Raw genomic sequence first — 13,244 nt, 5'->3', positions numbered from 1 at the left:
GTGAGTAGGTTTCTTTCCTTTTCGGAGGTGCGTTCGCACTGCAGAAAGCCCATAGGAAAGGAGGAGGAGCTGTCAACGGGCATTCTAAGCTGAATGTGCCTGCTCTCGTCAGATCGCGGCCGCCAGCCAGCTTGAGGCCTGGCAAGTACCAGTATGGGTGACCGGCTGGGAATCCCAGGTCCTGTTGACTTTTAAGGCCGTGAGTAGGTTTCTTTCCTTTTCGGAGGTGCGTTCGCACTGCAGAAAGCCCATAGGAAAGGAGGAGGAGCTGTCAACGGGCATTCTAAGCTGAATGTGCCTGCTCTCGTCAGATCGCGGCCGCCAGCCAGCTTGAGGCCTGGCAAGTACCAGTATAGGTGACCGGCTGGGAATCCCAGGTCCCGTTGACTTTTAAGGCCGTGAGTAGGTTTCTTTCCTTTTCGGAGGTGCGTTCGCACTGCAGAAAGCCCATAGGAAAGGAGGAGGAGCAGTCAACGGGCATTCTAAGCTGAATGTGCCTGTCTTCTTCAGATCGCGGCCGCCAGCCAGCTTGAGGCCTGGCAAGTACCAGTATGGGTGACCGGCTGGGAATCCCAGGTCCCGTTGACTTTTAAGGCCGTGAGTAGGTTTCTTTCCTTTTCGGAGGTGCGTTCGCACTGCAGAAAGCCCATAGGAAAGGAGGAGGAGCTGTCAACGGGCATTCTAAGCTGAATGTGCCTGCTCTCGTCAGATCGCGGCCGCCAGCCAGCTTGAGGCCTGGCAAGTACCAGTATGGGTGACCGGCTGGGAATCCCAGGTTCTGTTGACTTTTAAGGCCGTGAGTAGGTTTCTTTCCTTTTCGGAGGTGCGTTCGCACTGCAGAAAGCCCATAGGAAAGGAGGAGGAGCAGTCAACGGGCATTCTAAGCTGAATGTGCCTGCTCTCGTCAGATCGCGGCCGCCAGCCAGCTTGAGGCCTGGCAAGTACCAGTATGGGTGAATGGCTGGGAATCCCAGGTCCCGTTGACTTTTAAGTCCGTGAGTAGGTTTCTTTCCTTTTCGGAGGTGCGTTCACACTGCAGAAAGCCCATAGGAAAGGAGGAGGAGCTGTCAACGGGCATTCTAAGCTGAATGTGCCTGCTCTCGTCAGATCGTGGCCGCCAGCCAGCTTGAGGCCTGGCAAGTACCAGTATGGGTGACCGGCTGGGAATCCCAGGTCCCGTTGACTTTTAAGGCCGTGAGTAGGTTTCTTTCCTTTTCGGAGGTGCGTTCGCACTGCAGAAAGCCCATAGGAAAGGAGGAGGAGCTGTCAACGGGCATTCTAAGCTGAATGTGCCTGCTCTCGTCAGATCGCGGCCGCCAGCCAGCTTGAGGCCTGGCAAGTACCAGTATGGGTGACCGGCTGGGAATCCCAGGTCCCGTTGACTTTTAAGGCCGTGAGTAGGTTTCTTTCCTTTTCGGAGGTGCGTTCGCACTGCAGAAAGCCCATAGGAAAGGATGAGGAGCTGTCAACGGGCATTCTAAGCTGAATGTGCCTGCTCTCGTCAGATCGCGGCCGCCAGCCAGCTTGAGGCCTGGCAAGTACCAGTATGGGTGACCGGCTGGGAATCCCAGGTCCTGTTGACTTTTAAGGCCGTGAGTAGGTTTCTTTCCTTTTCGGAGGTGCGTTCGCACTGCAGAAAGCCCATAGGAAAGGAGGAGGAGCTGTCAACGGGCATTCTAAGCTGAATGTGCCTGCTCTCGTCAGATTGCGGCCGCCAGCCAGCTTGAGGCCTGGCAAGTACCAGTATGGGTGACCGGCTGGGAATCCCAGGTCCCGTTGACTTTTAAGGCCGTGAGTAGGTTTCTTTCCTTTTCGGAGGTGCGTTCGCACTGCAGAAAGCCCATAGGAAAGGAGGAGGAGCTGTCAACGGGCATTCTAAGCTGAATGTGCCTGCTCTCATCAGATCGCGGCCACCAGCCAGCTTGAGGTCTGGCAAGTACCAGTACTCGTGACCGGCTGGGAATCCCAGGTCCCGTTGACTTTTAAGGCCGTGAGTAGGTTTCTTTCCTTTTCGGAGGTGCGTTCGCACTGCAGAAAGCCCATAGGAAAGGAGGAGGAGCAGTCAACGGGCATTCTAAGCTGAATGTGCCTGTCTTCTTCAGATCGCGGCCGCCAGCCAGCTTGAGGCCTGGCAAGTACCAGTATGGGTGACCGGCTGGGAATCCCAGGTCCCGTTGACTTTTAAGGCCGTGAGTAGGTTTCTTTCCTTTTCGGAGGTGCGTTCGCACTGCAGAAAGCCCATAGGAAAGGAGGAGGAGCTGTCAACGGGCATTCTAAGCTGAATGTGCCTGCTCTCGTCAGATCGCGGCCGCCAGCCAGCTTGAGGCCTGGCAAGTACCAGTATAGGTGACCGGCTGGGAATCCCAGGTCCCGTTGACTTTTAAGGCCGTGAGTAGGTTTCTTTCCTTTTCGGAGGTGCGTTCGCACTGCAGAAAGCCCATAGGAAAGGAGGAGGAGCAGTCAACGGGCATTCTAAGCTGAATGTGCCTGTCTTCTTCAGATCGCGGCCGCCAGCCAGCTTGAGGCCTGGCAAGTACCAGTATGGGTGACCGGCTGGGAATCCCAGGTCCCGTTGACTTTTAAGGCCGTGAGTAGGTTTCTTTCCTTTTCGGAGGTGCGTTCGCACTGCAGAAAGCCCATAGGAAAGGAGGAGGAGCTGTCAACGGGCATTCTAAGCTGAATGTGCCTGCTCTCGTCAGATCGCGGCCGCCAGCCAGCTTGAGGCCTGGCAAGTACCAGTATGGGTGACCGGCTGGGAATCCCAGGTCCTGTTGACTTTTAAGGCCGTGAGTAGGTTTCTTTCCTTTTCGGAGGTGCGTTCGCACTGCAGAAAGCCCATAGGAAAGGAGGAGGAGCTGTCAACGGGCATTCTAAGCTGAATGTGCCTGCTCTCGTCAGATCGCGGCCGCCAGCCAGCTTGAGGCCTGGCAAGTACCAGTATGGGTGACCGGCTGGGAATCCCAGGTCCTGTTGACTTTTAAGGCCGTGAGTAGGTTTCTTTCCTTTTCGGAGGTGCGTTCGCACTGCAGAAAGCCCATAGGAAAGGAGGAGGAGCTGTCAACGGGCATTCTAAGCTGAATGTGCCTGCTCTCGTCAGATCGCGGCCGCCAGCCAGCTTGAGGCCTGGCAAGTACCAGTATAGGTGACCGGCTGGGAATCCCAGGTCCCGTTGACTTTTAAGGCCGTGAGTAGGTTTCTTTCCTTTTCGGAGGTGCGTTCGCACTGCAGAAAGCCCATAGGAAAGGAGGAGGAGCTGTCAACGGGCATTCTAAGCTGAATGTGCCTGCTCTCGTCAGATCGCGGCCGCCAGCCAGCTTGAGGCCTGGCAAGTACCAGTATGGGTGACCGGCTGGGAATCCCAGGTCCTGTTGACTTTTAAGGCCGTGAGTAGGTTTCTTTCCTTTTCGGAGGTGCGTTCGCACTGCAGAAAGCCCATAGGAAAGGAGGAGGAGCTGTCAACGGGCATTCTAAGCTGAATGTGCCTGCTCTCGTCAGATCGCGGCCGCCAGCCAGCTTGAGGCCTGGCAAGTACCAGTATGGGTGAATGGCTGGGAATCCCAGGTCCCGTTGACTTTTAAGTCCGTGAGTAGGTTTCTTTCCTTTTCGGAGGTGCGTTCGCACTGCAGAAAGCCCATAGGAAAGGAGGAGGAGCTGTCAACGGGCATTCTAAGCTGAATGTGCCTGCTCTCGTCAGATCGCGGCCGCCAGCCAGCTTGAGGCCTGGCAAGTACCAGTATGGGTGACCGGCTGGGAATCCCAGGTCCCGTTGACTTTTAAGGCCGTGAGTAGGTTTCTTTCCTTTTCGGAGGTGCGTTCGCACTGCAGAAAGCCCATAGGAAAGGAGGAGGAGCTGTCAACGGGCATTCTAAGCTGAATGTGCCTGCTCTCGTCGGATCGCGGCCGCCAGCCAGCTTGAGGCCTGGCAAGTACCAGTATGGGTGACCGGCTGGGAATCCCAGGTCCCGTTGACTTTTAAGGCCGTGAGTAGGTTTCTTTCCTTTTCGGAGGTGCGTTCGCACTGCAGAAAGCCCATAGGAAAGGAGGAGGAGCTGTCAACGGGCATTCTAAGCTGAATGTGCCTGCTCTCGTCAGATCGCGGCCGCCAGCCAGCTTGAGGCCTGGCAAGTACCAGTATGGGTGACCGGCTGGGAATCCCAGGTCCCGTTGACTTTTAAGGCCGTGAGTAGGTTTCTTTCCTTTTCGGAGGTGCGTTCGCACTGCAGAAAGCCCATAGGAAAGGAGGAGGAGCTGTCAACGGGCATTCTAAGCTGATGGTGCCTGCTCTCGTCAGATCGCGGCCGCCAGCCCGCTTGAGGCCTGGCAAGTACCAGTATGGGTGACCGGCTGGGAATCCCAGGTCCCGTTGACTTTTAAGGCCGTGAGTAGGTTTCTTTCCTTTTCGGAGGTGCGTTCGCACTGCAGAAAGCCCATAGGAAAGGAGGAGGAGCTGTCAACGGGCATTCTAAGCTGAATGTGCCTGCTCTCGTCAGATCGCGGCCGCCAGCCAGCTTGAGGCCTGGCAAGTACCAGTATGGGTGACCGGCTGGGAATCCCAGGTCCTGTTGACTTTTAAGGCCGTGAGTAGGTTTCTTTCCTTTTCGGAGGTGCGTTCGCACTGCAGAAAGCCCATAGGAAAGGAGGAGCTGTCAACGGGCATTCTAAGCTGAATGTGCCTGCTCTCGTCAGATCGCGGCCGCCAGCCAGCTTGAGGCCTGGCAAGTACCAGTATGGGTGAATGGCTGGGAATCCCAGGTCCCGTTGACTTTTAAGTCCGTGAGTAGGTTTCTTTCCTTTTCGGAGGTGCGTTCGCACTGCAGAAAGCCCATAGGAAAGGAGGAGGAGCTGTCAACGGGCATTCTAAGCTGAATGTGCCTGCTCTCGTCAGATCGCGGCCGCCAGCCAGCTTGAGGCCTGGCAAGTACCAGTATGGGTGACCGGCTGGGAATCCCAGGTCCCGTTGACTTTTAAGGCCGTGAGTAGGTTTCTTTCCTTTTCGGAGGTGCGTTCGCACTGCAGAAAGCCCATAGGAAAGGAGGAGGAGCTGTCAACGGGCATTCTAAGCTGAATGTGCCTGCTCTCGTCGGATCGCGGCCGCCAGCCAGCTTGAGGCCTGGCAAGTACCAGTATGGGTGACCGGCTGGGAATCCCAGGTCCCGTTGACTTTTAAGGCCGTGAGTAGGTTTCTTTCCTTTTCGGAGGTGCGTTCGCACTGCAGAAAGCCCATAGGAAAGGAGGAGGAGCTGTCAACGGGCATTCTAAGCTGAATGTGCCTGCTCTCGTCAGATCGCGGCCGCCAGCCAGCTTGAGGCCTGGCAAGTACCAGTATGGGTGACCGGCTGGGAATCCCAGGTCCTGTTGACTTTTAAGGCCGTGAGTAGGTTTCTTTCCTTTTCGGAGGTGCGTTCGCACTGCAGAAAGCCCATAGGAAAGGAGGAGGAGCTGTCAACGGGCATTCTAAGCTGAATGTGCCTGCTCTCGTCAGATCGCGGCCGCCAGCCAGCTTGAGGCCTGGCAAGTACCAGTATGGGTGACCGGCTGGGAATCCCAGGTCCCGTTGACTTTTAAGGCCGTGAGTAGGTTTCTTTCCTTTTCGGAGGTGCGTTCGCACTGCAGAAAGCCCATAGGAAAGGAGGAGGAGCTGTCAACGGGCATTCTAAGCTGAATGTGCCTGCTCTCGTCAGATCGCGGCCGCCAGCCAGCTTGAGGCCTGGCAAGTACCAGTATAGGTGACCGGCTGGGAATCCCAGGTCCCGTTGACTTTTAAGGCCGTGAGTAGGTTTCTTTCCTTTTCGGAGGTGCGTTCGCACTGCAGAAAGCCCATAGGAAAGGAGGAGGAGCAGTCAACGGGCATTCTAAGCTGAATGTGCCTGTCTTCTTCAGATCGCGGCCGCCAGCCAGCTTGAGGCCTGGCAAGTACCAGTATGGGTGACCGGCTGGGAATCCCAGGTCCCGTTGACTTTTAAGGCCGTGAGTAGGTTTCTTTCCTTTTCGGAGGTGCGTTCGCACTGCAGAAAGCCCATAGGAAAGGAGGAGGAGCTGTCAATGGGCATTCTAAGCTGAATGTGCCTGCTCTCGTCAGATCGCGGCCGCCAGCCAGCTTGAGGCCTGGCAAGTACCAGTATGGGTGACCGGCTGGGAATCCCAGGTTCTGTTGACTTTTAAGGCCGTGAGTAGGTTTCTTCCTTTTCGGAGGTGCGTTCGCACTGCAGAAAGCCCATAGGAAAGGAGGAGGAGCTGTCAACGGGCATTCTAAGCTGAATGTGCCTGCTCTCGTCAGATCGCGGCCGCCAGCCAGCTTGAGGCCTGGCAAGTACCAGTATGGGTGAATGGCTGGGAATCCCAGGTCCCGTTGACTTTTAAGTCCGTGAGTAGGTTTCTTTCCTTTTCGGAGGTGCGTTCGCACTGCAGAAAGCCCATAGGAAAGGAGGAGGAGCTGTCAACGGGCATTCTAAGCTGAATGTGCCTGCTCTCGTCAGATCGTGGCCGCCAGCCAGCTTGAGGCCTGGCAAGTACCAGTATGGGTGACCGGCTGGGAATCCCAGGTCCCGTTGACTTTTAAGGCCGTGAGTAGGTTTCTTTCCTTTTCGGAGGTGCGTTCGCACTGCAGAAAGCCCATAGGAAAGGAGGAGGAGCTGTCAACGGGCATTCTAAGCTGAATGTGCCTGCTCTCGTCAGATCGCGGCCGCCAGCCAGCTTGAGGCCTGGCAAGTACCAGTATGGGTGACCGGCTGGGAATCCCAGGTCCCGTTGACTTTTAAGGCCGTGAGTAGGTTTCTTTCCTTTTCGGAGGTGCGTTCGCACTGCAGAAAGCCCATAGGAAAGGATGAGGAGCTGTCAACGGGCATTCTAAGCTGAATGTGCCTGCTCTCGTCAGATCGCGGCCGCCAGCCAGCTTGAGGCCTGGCAAGTACCAGTATGGGTGACCGGCTGGGAATCCCAGGTCCTGTTGACTTTTAAGGCCGTGAGTAGGTTTCTTTCCTTTTCGGAGGTGCGTTCGCACTGCAGAAAGCCCATAGGAAAGGAGGAGGAGCTGTCAACGGGCATTCTAAGCTGAATGTGCCTGCTCTCGTCAGATTGCGGCCGCCAGCCAGCTTGAGGCCTGGCAAGTACCAGTATGGGTGACCGGCTGGGAATCCCAGGTCCCGTTGACTTTTAAGGCCGTGAGTAGGTTTCTTTCCTTTTCGGAGGTGCGTTCGCACTGCAGAAAGCCCATAGGAAAGGAGGAGGAGCTGTCAACGGGCATTCTAAGCTGAATGTGCCTGCTCTCATCAGATCGCGGCCACCAGCCAGCTTGAGGTCTGGCAAGTACCAGTACTCGTGACCGGCTGGGAATCCCAGGTCCCGTTGACTTTTAAGGCCGTGAGTAGGTTTCTTTCCTTTTCGGAGGTGCGTTCGCACTGCAGAAAGCCCATAGGAAAGGAGGAGGAGCAGTCAACGGGCATTCTAAGCTGAATGTGCCTGTCTTCTTCAGATCGCGGCCGCCAGCCAGCTTGAGGCCTGGCAAGTACCAGTATGGGTGACCGGCTGGGAATCCCAGGTCCCGTTGACTTTTAAGGCCGTGAGTAGGTTTCTTTCCTTTTCGGAGGTGCGTTCGCACTGCAGAAAGCCCATAGGAAAGGAGGAGGAGCTGTCAACGGGCATTCTAAGCTGAATGTGCCTGCTCTCGTCAGATCGCGGCCGCCAGCCAGCTTGAGGCCTGGCAAGTACCAGTATAGGTGACCGGCTGGGAATCCCAGGTCCCGTTGACTTTTAAGGCCGTGAGTAGGTTTCTTTCCTTTTCGGAGGTGCGTTCGCACTGCAGAAAGCCCATAGGAAAGGAGGAGGAGCAGTCAACGGGCATTCTAAGCTGAATGTGCCTGTCTTCTTCAGATCGCGGCCGCCAGCCAGCTTGAGGCCTGGCAAGTACCAGTATGGGTGACCGGCTGGGAATCCCAGGTCCCGTTGACTTTTAAGGCCGTGAGTAGGTTTCTTTCCTTTTCGGAGGTGCGTTCGCACTGCAGAAAGCCCATAGGAAAGGAGGAGGAGCTGTCAACGGGCATTCTAAGCTGAATGTGCCTGCTCTCGTCAGATCGCGGCCGCCAGCCAGCTTGAGGCCTGGCAAGTACCAGTATGGGTGACCGGCTGGGAATCCCAGGTCCTGTTGACTTTTAAGGCCGTGAGTAGGTTTCTTTCCTTTTCGGAGGTGCGTTCGCACTGCAGAAAGCCCATAGGAAAGGAGGAGGAGCTGTCAACGGGCATTCTAAGCTGAATGTGCCTGCTCTCGTCAGATCGCGGCCGCCAGCCAGCTTGAGGCCTGGCAAGTACCAGTATGGGTGACCGGCTGGGAATCCCAGGTCCTGTTGACTTTTAAGGCCGTGAGTAGGTTTCTTTCCTTTTCGGAGGTGCGTTCGCACTGCAGAAAGCCCATAGGAAAGGAGGAGGAGCTGTCAACGGGCATTCTAAGCTGAATGTGCCTGCTCTCGTCAGATCGCGGCCGCCAGCCAGCTTGAGGCCTGGCAAGTACCAGTATAGGTGACCGGCTGGGAATCCCAGGTCCCGTTGACTTTTAAGGCCGTGAGTAGGTTTCTTTCCTTTTCGGAGGTGCGTTCGCACTGCAGAAAGCCCATAGGAAAGGAGGAGGAGCTGTCAACGGGCATTCTAAGCTGAATGTGCCTGCTCTCGTCAGATCGCGGCCGCCAGCCAGCTTGAGGCCTGGCAAGTACCAGTATGGGTGACCGGCTGGGAATCCCAGGTCCTGTTGACTTTTAAGGCCGTGAGTAGGTTTCTTTCCTTTTCGGAGGTGCGTTCGCACTGCAGAAAGCCCATAGGAAAGGAGGAGGAGCTGTCAACGGGCATTCTAAGCTGAATGTGCCTGCTCTCGTCAGATCGCGGCCGCCAGCCAGCTTGAGGCCTGGCAAGTACCAGTATGGGTGAATGGCTGGGAATCCCAGGTCCCGTTGACTTTTAAGTCCGTGAGTAGGTTTCTTTCCTTTTCGGAGGTGCGTTCGCACTGCAGAAAGCCCGTAGGAAAGGAGGAGGAGCTGTCAACGGGCATTCTAAGCTGAATGTGCCTGCTCTCGTCAGATCGCGGCCGCCAGCCAGCTTGAGGCCTGGCAAGTACCAGTATGGGTGACCGGCTGGGAATCCCAGGTCCCGTTGACTTTTAAGGCCGTGAGTAGGTTTCTTTCCTTTTCGGAGGTGCGTTCGCACTGCAGAAAGCCCATAGGAAAGGAGGAGGAGCTGTCAACGGGCATTCTAAGCTGAATGTGCCTGCTCTCGTCGGATCGCGGCCGCCAGCCAGCTTGAGGCCTGGCAAGTACCAGTATGGGTGACCGGCTGGGAATCCCAGGTCCCGTTGACTTTTAAGGCCGTGAGTAGGTTTCTTTCCTTTTCGGAGGTGCGTTCGCACTGCAGAAAGCCCATAGGAAAGGAGGAGGAGCTGTCAACGGGCATTCTAAGCTGAATGTGCCTGCTCTCGTCAGATCGCGGCCGCCAGCCAGCTTGAGGCCTGGCAAGTACCAGTATGGGTGACCGGCTGGGAATCCCAGGTCCCGTTGACTTTTAAGGCCGTGAGTAGGTTTCTTTCCTTTTCGGAGGTGCGTTCGCACTGCAGAAAGCCCATAGGAAAGGAGGAGGAGCTGTCAACGGGCATTCTAAGCTGATGGTGCCTGCTCTCGTCAGATCGCGGCCGCCAGCCCGCTTGAGGCCTGGCAAGTACCAGTATGGGTGACCGGCTGGGAATCCCAGGTCCCGTTGACTTTTAAGGCCGTGAGTAGGTTTCTTTCCTTTTCGGAGGTGCGTTCGCACTGCAGAAAGCCCATAGGAAAGGAGGAGGAGCTGTCAACGGGCATTCTAAGCTGAATGTGCCTGCTCTCGTCAGATCGCGGCCGCCAGCCAGCTTGAGGCCTGGCAAGTACCAGTATGGGTGACCGGCTGGGAATCCCAGGTCCTGTTGACTTTTAAGGCCGTGAGTAGGTTTCTTTCCTTTTCGGAGGTGCGTTCGCACTGCAGAAAGCCCATAGGAAAGGAGGAGGAGCTGTCAACGGGCATTCTAAGCTGAATGTGCCTGCTCTCGTCAGATCGCGGCCGCCAGCCAGCTTGAGGCCTGGCAAGTACCAGTATGGGTGAATGGCTGGGAATCCCAGGTCCCGTTGACTTTTAAGTCCGTGAGTAGGTTTCTTTCCTTTTCGGAGGTGCGTTCGCACTGCAGAAAGCCCATAGGAAAGGAGGAGGAGCTGTCAACGGGCATTCTAAGCTGAATGTGCCTGCTCTCGTCAGATCGCGGCCGCCAGCCAGCTTGAGGCCTGGCAAGTACCAGTATGGGTGACCGGCTGGGAATCCCAGGTCCCGTTGACTTTTAAGGCCGTGAGTAGGTTTCTTTCCTTTTCGGAGGTGCGTTCGCACTGCAGAAAGCCCATAGGAAAGGAGGAGGAGCTGTCAACGGGCATTCTAAGCTGAATGTGCCTGCTCTCGTCGGATCGCGGCCGCCAGCCAGCTTGAGGCCTGGCAAGTACCAGTATGGGTGACTGGCTGGGAATCCCAGGTCCCGTTGACTTTTAAGGCCGTGAGTAGGTTTCTTTCCTTTTCGGAGGTGCGTTCGCACTGCAGAAAGCCCATAGGAAAGGAGGAGGAGCTGTCAACGGGCATTCTAAGCTGAATGTGCCTGCTCTCGTCAGATCGCGGCCGCCAGCCAGCTTGAGGCCTGGCAAGTACCAGTATGGGTGACCGGCTGGGAATCCCAGGTCCTGTTGACTTTTAAGGCCGTGAGTAGGTTTCTTTCCTTTTCGGAGGTGCGTTCGCACTGCAGAAAGCCCATAGGAAAGGAGGAGGAGCTGTCAACGGGCATTCTAAGCTGAATGTGCCTGCTCTCGTCAGATCGCGGCCGCCAGCCAGCTTGAGGCCTGGCAAGTACCAGTATGGGTGAATGGCTGGGAATCCCAGGTCCCGTTGACTTTTAAGTCCGTGAGTAGGTTTCTTTCCTTTTCGGAGGTGCGTTCGCACTGCAGAAAGCCCATAGGAAAGGAGGAGGAGCTGTCAACGGGCATTCTAAGCTGAATGTGCCTGCTCTCGTCAGATCGCGGCCGCCAGCCAGCTTGAGGCCTGGCAAGTACCAGTATGGGTGACCGGCTGGGAATCCCAGGTCCCGTTGACTTTTAAGGCCGTGAGTAGGTTTCTTTCCTTTTCGGAGGTGCGTTCGCACTGCAGAAAGCCCATAGGAAAGGAGGAGGAGCTGTCAACGGGCATTCTAAGCTGAATGTGCCTGCTCTCGTCGGATCGCGGCCGCCAGCCAGCTTGAGGCCTGGCAAGTACCAGTATGGGTGACCGGCTGGGAATCCCAGGTCCCGTTGACTTTTAAGGCCGTGAGTAGGTTTCTTTCCTTTTCGGAGGTGCGTTCGCACTGCAGAAAGCCCATAGGAAAGGAGGAGGAGCTGTCAACGGGCATTCTAACCTGAATGTGCCTGCTCTCGTCAGATCGCGGCCGCCAGCCAGCTTGAGGCCTGGCAAGTACCAGTATGGGTGACCGGCTGGGAATCCCAGGTCCCGTTGACTTTTAAGTCCGTGAGTAGGTTTCTTTCCTTTTCGGAGGTGCGTTCGCACTGCAGAAAGCCCATAGGAAAGGAGGAGGAGCTGTCAACGGGCATTCTAAGCTGAATGTGCCTGCTCTCGTCAAATCGCGGCCGCCAGCCAGCTTGAGGCCTGGCAAGTACCAGTATAGGTGACCGGCTGGGAATCCCAGGTCCCGTTGACTTTTAAGGCCGTGAGTAGGTTTCTTTCCTTTTCGGAGGTGCGTTCGCACTGCAGAAAGCCCATAGGAAAGGAGGAGGAGCTGTCAACGGGCATTCTAAGCTGAATGTGCCTGCTCTCGTCAGATCGCGGCCGCCAGCCAGCTTGAGGCCTGGCAAGTACCAGTATGGGTGACCGGCTGGGAATCCCAGGTCCCGTTGACTTTTAAGGCCGTGAGTAGGTTTCTTTCCTTTTCGGAGGTGCGTTCGCACTGCAGAAAGCCCATAGGAAAGGAGGAGGAGCTGTCAACGGGCATTCTAAGCTGAATGTGCCTGCTCTCGTCAGATCGCGGCCGCCAGCCAGCTTGAGGCCTGGCAAGTACCAGTATGGGTGACCGGCTGGGAATCCCAGGTCCCGTTGACTTTTAAGGCCGTGAGTAGGTTTCTTTCCTTTTCGGAGGTGCGTTCGCACTGCAGAAAGCCCATAGGAAAGGAGGAGGAGCTGTCAACGGGCATTCTAAGCTGATGGTGCCTGCTCTCGTCAGATCGCGGCCGCCAGCCCGCTTGAGGCCTGGCAAGTACCAGTATGGGTGACCGGCTGGGAATCCCAGGTCCCGTTGACTTTTAAGGCCGTGAGTAGGTTTCTTTCCTTTTCGGAGGTGCGTTCGCACTGCAGAAAGCCCATAGGAAAGGAGGAGGAGCTGTCAACGGGCATTCTAAGCTGAATGTGCCTGCTCTCGTCAGATCGCGGCCGCCAGCCAGCTTGAGGCCTGGCAAGTACCAGTATGGGTGACCGGCTGGGAATCCCAGGTCCTGTTGACTTTTAAGGCCGTGAGTAGGTTTCTTTCCTTTTCGGAGGTGCGTTCGCACTGCAGAAAGCCCATAGGAAAGGAGGAGGAGCTGTCAACGGGCATTCTAAGCTGAAAGGCCCTGCTCTCGTCAGATCGCGGCCGCCAGCCAGCTTGAGGCCTGGCAAGTACCAGTATGGGTGAATGGCTGGGAATCCCAGGTCCCGTTGACTTTTAAGTCCGTGAGTAGGTTTCTTTCCTTTTCGGAGGTGCGTTCGCACTGCAGAAAGCCCATAGGAAAGGAGGAGGAGCTGTCAACGGGCATTCTAAGCTGAATGTGCCTGCTCTCGTCAGATCGCGGCCGCCAGCCAGCTTGAGGCCTGGCAAGTACCAGTATGGGTGACCGGCTGGGAATCCCAGGTCCCGTTGACTTTTAAGGCCGTGAGTAGGTTTCTTTCCTTTTCGGAGGTGCGTTCGCACTGCAGAAAGCCCATAGGAAAGGAGGAGGAGCTGTCAACGGGCATTCTAAGCTGAATGTGCCTGCTCTCGTCGGATCGCGGCCGCCAGCCAGCTTGAGGCCTGGCAAGTACCAGTATGGGTGACCGGCTGGGAATCCCAGGTCCCGTTGACTTTTAAGGCCGTGAGTAGGTTTCTTTCCTTTTCGGAGGTGCGTTCGCACTGCAGAAAGCCCATAGGAAAGGAGGAGGAGCTGTCAACGAGCATTCTAAGCTGAATGTGCCTGCTCTCGTCAGAT

The 13,244-nt window shown here is 56.3% G+C and overlaps 49 pseudogenes; all 49 read left to right on the top strand.

The window, feature by feature from the left end:
- Positions 1–71: 71 nt before the first annotated feature.
- Positions 72–190, top strand: LOC136592432 (5S ribosomal RNA; annotated as a pseudogene).
- An 80-nt stretch (positions 191–270) lies between these two features.
- LOC136592545 (5S ribosomal RNA) lies at positions 271–389 on the top strand (annotated as a pseudogene).
- A 279-nt stretch (positions 390–668) lies between these two features.
- LOC136592480 (5S ribosomal RNA) lies at positions 669–787 on the top strand (annotated as a pseudogene).
- Positions 788–1,066: 279 nt separating this feature from the next.
- On the top strand, positions 1,067–1,185 carry LOC136592493 (5S ribosomal RNA; annotated as a pseudogene).
- An 80-nt stretch (positions 1,186–1,265) lies between these two features.
- LOC136592521 (5S ribosomal RNA) lies at positions 1,266–1,384 on the top strand (annotated as a pseudogene).
- Positions 1,385–1,464: 80 nt separating this feature from the next.
- On the top strand, positions 1,465–1,583 carry LOC136592431 (5S ribosomal RNA; annotated as a pseudogene).
- Positions 1,584–1,663: 80 nt separating this feature from the next.
- Positions 1,664–1,782, top strand: LOC136592501 (5S ribosomal RNA; annotated as a pseudogene).
- A 478-nt stretch (positions 1,783–2,260) lies between these two features.
- Positions 2,261–2,379, top strand: LOC136592543 (5S ribosomal RNA; annotated as a pseudogene).
- Positions 2,380–2,658: 279 nt separating this feature from the next.
- LOC136592430 (5S ribosomal RNA) lies at positions 2,659–2,777 on the top strand (annotated as a pseudogene).
- Positions 2,778–2,857: 80 nt separating this feature from the next.
- LOC136592429 (5S ribosomal RNA) lies at positions 2,858–2,976 on the top strand (annotated as a pseudogene).
- Positions 2,977–3,056: 80 nt separating this feature from the next.
- On the top strand, positions 3,057–3,175 carry LOC136592542 (5S ribosomal RNA; annotated as a pseudogene).
- An 80-nt stretch (positions 3,176–3,255) lies between these two features.
- Positions 3,256–3,374, top strand: LOC136592427 (5S ribosomal RNA; annotated as a pseudogene).
- Positions 3,375–3,653: 279 nt separating this feature from the next.
- On the top strand, positions 3,654–3,772 carry LOC136592509 (5S ribosomal RNA; annotated as a pseudogene).
- An 80-nt stretch (positions 3,773–3,852) lies between these two features.
- LOC136592462 (5S ribosomal RNA) lies at positions 3,853–3,971 on the top strand (annotated as a pseudogene).
- An 80-nt stretch (positions 3,972–4,051) lies between these two features.
- Positions 4,052–4,170, top strand: LOC136592497 (5S ribosomal RNA; annotated as a pseudogene).
- Positions 4,171–4,250: 80 nt separating this feature from the next.
- Positions 4,251–4,369, top strand: LOC136592580 (5S ribosomal RNA; annotated as a pseudogene).
- Positions 4,370–4,449: 80 nt separating this feature from the next.
- Positions 4,450–4,568, top strand: LOC136592426 (5S ribosomal RNA; annotated as a pseudogene).
- A 276-nt stretch (positions 4,569–4,844) lies between these two features.
- LOC136592485 (5S ribosomal RNA) lies at positions 4,845–4,963 on the top strand (annotated as a pseudogene).
- An 80-nt stretch (positions 4,964–5,043) lies between these two features.
- LOC136592461 (5S ribosomal RNA) lies at positions 5,044–5,162 on the top strand (annotated as a pseudogene).
- An 80-nt stretch (positions 5,163–5,242) lies between these two features.
- Positions 5,243–5,361, top strand: LOC136592424 (5S ribosomal RNA; annotated as a pseudogene).
- Positions 5,362–5,441: 80 nt separating this feature from the next.
- On the top strand, positions 5,442–5,560 carry LOC136592473 (5S ribosomal RNA; annotated as a pseudogene).
- An 80-nt stretch (positions 5,561–5,640) lies between these two features.
- On the top strand, positions 5,641–5,759 carry LOC136592541 (5S ribosomal RNA; annotated as a pseudogene).
- A 279-nt stretch (positions 5,760–6,038) lies between these two features.
- On the top strand, positions 6,039–6,157 carry LOC136592506 (5S ribosomal RNA; annotated as a pseudogene).
- A 278-nt stretch (positions 6,158–6,435) lies between these two features.
- On the top strand, positions 6,436–6,554 carry LOC136592492 (5S ribosomal RNA; annotated as a pseudogene).
- Positions 6,555–6,634: 80 nt separating this feature from the next.
- LOC136592460 (5S ribosomal RNA) lies at positions 6,635–6,753 on the top strand (annotated as a pseudogene).
- An 80-nt stretch (positions 6,754–6,833) lies between these two features.
- On the top strand, positions 6,834–6,952 carry LOC136592423 (5S ribosomal RNA; annotated as a pseudogene).
- Positions 6,953–7,032: 80 nt separating this feature from the next.
- Positions 7,033–7,151, top strand: LOC136592500 (5S ribosomal RNA; annotated as a pseudogene).
- Positions 7,152–7,629: 478 nt separating this feature from the next.
- LOC136592540 (5S ribosomal RNA) lies at positions 7,630–7,748 on the top strand (annotated as a pseudogene).
- Positions 7,749–8,027: 279 nt separating this feature from the next.
- Positions 8,028–8,146, top strand: LOC136592422 (5S ribosomal RNA; annotated as a pseudogene).
- An 80-nt stretch (positions 8,147–8,226) lies between these two features.
- Positions 8,227–8,345, top strand: LOC136592421 (5S ribosomal RNA; annotated as a pseudogene).
- An 80-nt stretch (positions 8,346–8,425) lies between these two features.
- LOC136592539 (5S ribosomal RNA) lies at positions 8,426–8,544 on the top strand (annotated as a pseudogene).
- Positions 8,545–8,624: 80 nt separating this feature from the next.
- LOC136592420 (5S ribosomal RNA) lies at positions 8,625–8,743 on the top strand (annotated as a pseudogene).
- A 279-nt stretch (positions 8,744–9,022) lies between these two features.
- Positions 9,023–9,141, top strand: LOC136592448 (5S ribosomal RNA; annotated as a pseudogene).
- Positions 9,142–9,221: 80 nt separating this feature from the next.
- LOC136592459 (5S ribosomal RNA) lies at positions 9,222–9,340 on the top strand (annotated as a pseudogene).
- Positions 9,341–9,420: 80 nt separating this feature from the next.
- Positions 9,421–9,539, top strand: LOC136592437 (5S ribosomal RNA; annotated as a pseudogene).
- An 80-nt stretch (positions 9,540–9,619) lies between these two features.
- On the top strand, positions 9,620–9,738 carry LOC136592578 (5S ribosomal RNA; annotated as a pseudogene).
- Positions 9,739–9,818: 80 nt separating this feature from the next.
- Positions 9,819–9,937, top strand: LOC136592419 (5S ribosomal RNA; annotated as a pseudogene).
- Positions 9,938–10,216: 279 nt separating this feature from the next.
- LOC136592425 (5S ribosomal RNA) lies at positions 10,217–10,335 on the top strand (annotated as a pseudogene).
- An 80-nt stretch (positions 10,336–10,415) lies between these two features.
- On the top strand, positions 10,416–10,534 carry LOC136592563 (5S ribosomal RNA; annotated as a pseudogene).
- Positions 10,535–10,614: 80 nt separating this feature from the next.
- LOC136592418 (5S ribosomal RNA) lies at positions 10,615–10,733 on the top strand (annotated as a pseudogene).
- Positions 10,734–11,012: 279 nt separating this feature from the next.
- LOC136592414 (5S ribosomal RNA) lies at positions 11,013–11,131 on the top strand (annotated as a pseudogene).
- An 80-nt stretch (positions 11,132–11,211) lies between these two features.
- Positions 11,212–11,330, top strand: LOC136592458 (5S ribosomal RNA; annotated as a pseudogene).
- An 80-nt stretch (positions 11,331–11,410) lies between these two features.
- LOC136592559 (5S ribosomal RNA) lies at positions 11,411–11,529 on the top strand (annotated as a pseudogene).
- A 279-nt stretch (positions 11,530–11,808) lies between these two features.
- Positions 11,809–11,927, top strand: LOC136592402 (5S ribosomal RNA; annotated as a pseudogene).
- Positions 11,928–12,007: 80 nt separating this feature from the next.
- On the top strand, positions 12,008–12,126 carry LOC136592391 (5S ribosomal RNA; annotated as a pseudogene).
- An 80-nt stretch (positions 12,127–12,206) lies between these two features.
- On the top strand, positions 12,207–12,325 carry LOC136592577 (5S ribosomal RNA; annotated as a pseudogene).
- Positions 12,326–12,405: 80 nt separating this feature from the next.
- Positions 12,406–12,524, top strand: LOC136592417 (5S ribosomal RNA; annotated as a pseudogene).
- A 279-nt stretch (positions 12,525–12,803) lies between these two features.
- Positions 12,804–12,922, top strand: LOC136592380 (5S ribosomal RNA; annotated as a pseudogene).
- An 80-nt stretch (positions 12,923–13,002) lies between these two features.
- Positions 13,003–13,121, top strand: LOC136592457 (5S ribosomal RNA; annotated as a pseudogene).
- Positions 13,122–13,244: the final 123 nt, after the last annotated feature.

The sequence above is a fragment of the Eleutherodactylus coqui genome, unplaced genomic scaffold (genome assembly GCF_035609145.1).
Source record: "Eleutherodactylus coqui strain aEleCoq1 unplaced genomic scaffold, aEleCoq1.hap1 HAP1_SCAFFOLD_519, whole genome shotgun sequence".
Lineage (NCBI taxonomy): Eukaryota > Metazoa > Chordata > Amphibia > Anura > Eleutherodactylidae > Eleutherodactylus > Eleutherodactylus coqui.
The sequence above is the reverse complement of the archived record's forward strand: the minus strand, read 5'-3'. Positions and strand labels throughout refer to the sequence as shown.